Here is a 2,500-nt window from a genome sequence, read left to right on the forward strand (position 1 = left end):
GGAAAGACGAGAGTAGAGAAGGGAGAAGAGATGTGAGGAGGGAGTGAGGAGGGAGGAAGGAGGGGAAAGGAAGGAAAGAAAAGAGAAGAAAGTGGAGGAGAAATAAGGCGAGAGGTGAGAAGAAAAGAAAGAGGAAATAAGAGAAAATAGACAAGAGGAAAAATAAGAGAGAAGAGTGGAGAAAAAGAGAGAGAGAGAGAGAGAGAGAGAGAGAGAGAGGGGGGGGAAGAGTAGAAGCGTCCATCTAGCAGTGGTACATTTAGCAGATTCATCTGTCGTGTCTCAACCAAGCAGAGTATCCTATTTATTACCCGCTGGACTGCCTCGGTACTGAAAAGATTGAAACAGTCGTTGTACGTTTAAACTAGTGGTTCTCAAACTGTTGCACGCAAGCACTTTACGATTTTCAGTTGTAGGCAACTTGGTAGCAACTGAAAATATGTCGCGTAGCGGCCCACGGGCACAGCCAGATCTCCACCTGCCTCTGTACTGTGAAAGTGAGTCTCTGTTGTTGGTTCATTTGTGTGCTCTACTTATGAACAGATTTATATCTGATCGAAATTACTTTTTTTTTCCTAAGACCAGGAGGTGGCGATGGTACAGGACCTCCAAGTGGTACTCGATCAGAAAAAGTTTGGGAACAACTGGCTTAATCCCTTAAAAACCCATTGGCCAACTTTACAAACTTGGTTCAACCTGACGCCAAAGGACTCTCTGTTAACGTTGGGGCCCGCAGAGACCCAAATCACCAAATATAAAGTAAATATTCATCCACGAGATGTTTAAATGGGAGGGGGGGGCGTTATACACGTTTTAATACATACATGCTGGGTGCGTTATTAAACTCGGCAACCCCCCTTATAAGGGGGAATTTCTTAATTGGGCCCTACACGATCAATATCATTGCGCAATATTCCGTATTGCGCAATATTCCGTATTGCACAATATTACTGAAGGTGTAGAGATGGCATTGAAGACAGTCGATATGTCTGGCAAGATGGATGAGCAACAGTTCAATTGTGTCATTCTTCAATGCCATCCCTACACCATCAATAATATTGTACAATATGGAATACTGAGCAATAATATTGATTGCGTAGGGCCCGCTGTAGGTATATATATATATGCATGTATTAATATTTTTGGCTACCTTCCTTGTAAGGGGGAAAAAGCCTTGGTATATGTATGTATGTATTAATATTTTCATACTAAGGCTAAGGGAACTAATAAGAGTTTGTAGCCAACTCTAGCATGTTTTACACTCCTCGAGTAAGGAGAAATACGTCCCAACATTTGTTTAGCAAATGTTGCTCAAAAAAGAAAGTTTTATGTGGAAAGAATACGAGATTGCGCAAATTACGGCATATCATAATTAGCAGTCCCCCTACAATCTTGAAAGAAATTTGTTGCAAACACGAGATTTCTAAACAGGCAGGCACACGCACGCATACAGGCGCACACACACACACACAAGTACTTACACACATACTGTACACATGTAACCTTTACATAAATATAGACCAATGAAAATGAATATGGAGGAACACACACATACACACAAAGATAGCTCTGGTAAATTATCAGCAACGAAACACATACGCAACACGTGACCTCTAGCTAACACACTCAGTAAAAATGACCCCAACTAACGAGGAAAGATACACACACACACATACACACTCACACACACAAAGTATAAACAAGGCAAAAAAGGGCAAAAGCACAATCATAATAACAACAACAATCGCGGCAAACAAACGGGCCAGCGACGACAACGCCATATGCAAAGGCAAAGATAAACAGCGACAATATTTCACGCTGATACTTCCCGTACGTTTCAGGCCGGACTCTCCCACATGACGTAATAACTCGTGGCATTCATTACAATGACGCCTCACCACGCACACACGTGTGTACACACACACACACACACACACACAACTCACTAACACTAGAGCCGCCCTCTTCCCCTTGAGAAAAGAGTTTAGGTATGTCTGTGTATGTGTGTAAGGTCACGACAACATTGAATATGGATCGGTCTACATAAGAACTTTGAGCTCTCATCCGATAACTAATTAATAGATGTCGACCACGAGAGCAGCACATGTTTCAAGACAATGCTGAACCATGCACGCACGCACGCACACGCCCGTTTGAGTCAAATCAATCATACATGATATAAACACTTCAAAGACCATGGTGAATCACACACACACACGATATATAAACTTGTAACAAGACACAAACTCGATCTTACTGCGGCTTTAGATATGACGTCAGATCCGTTTCCGGGTCACGAGTGTCCGCCATCTTGAAAGCCCAACACTCTAAACGGCCTCAGTTTTGATATTACATTGTACCAATACAGAATCGACCACAGAATTAAACCTTAAACGCAACCATCAAACAGAGGACCCTTAACTTCTTAGGCGTTATCAAACCGGGCTAATTTTCCTTCGACTGTTGCAAAAGTTTTCGGGAGGGAATTTCATATGCTGGA

At 42.3% G+C, this 2,500-nt stretch overlaps 1 protein-coding gene across 2 annotated transcripts in view; it reads right to left on the reverse strand.

Annotated features, from left to right (window-relative positions):
• p120ctn (adherens junction protein p120) overlaps nt 1-2,500 on the reverse strand; it is a 751,624-nt gene that overhangs the window by 449,465 nt on the left and 299,659 nt on the right. The window lies entirely within an intron of this gene.

This window comes from Oratosquilla oratoria, chromosome 14 (assembly GCF_046742065.1).
Source record: "Oratosquilla oratoria isolate Oo_2021 chromosome 14, ASM4674206v1, whole genome shotgun sequence".
Classification (NCBI taxonomy): Eukaryota; Metazoa; Arthropoda; class Malacostraca; order Stomatopoda; family Squillidae; genus Oratosquilla; species Oratosquilla oratoria.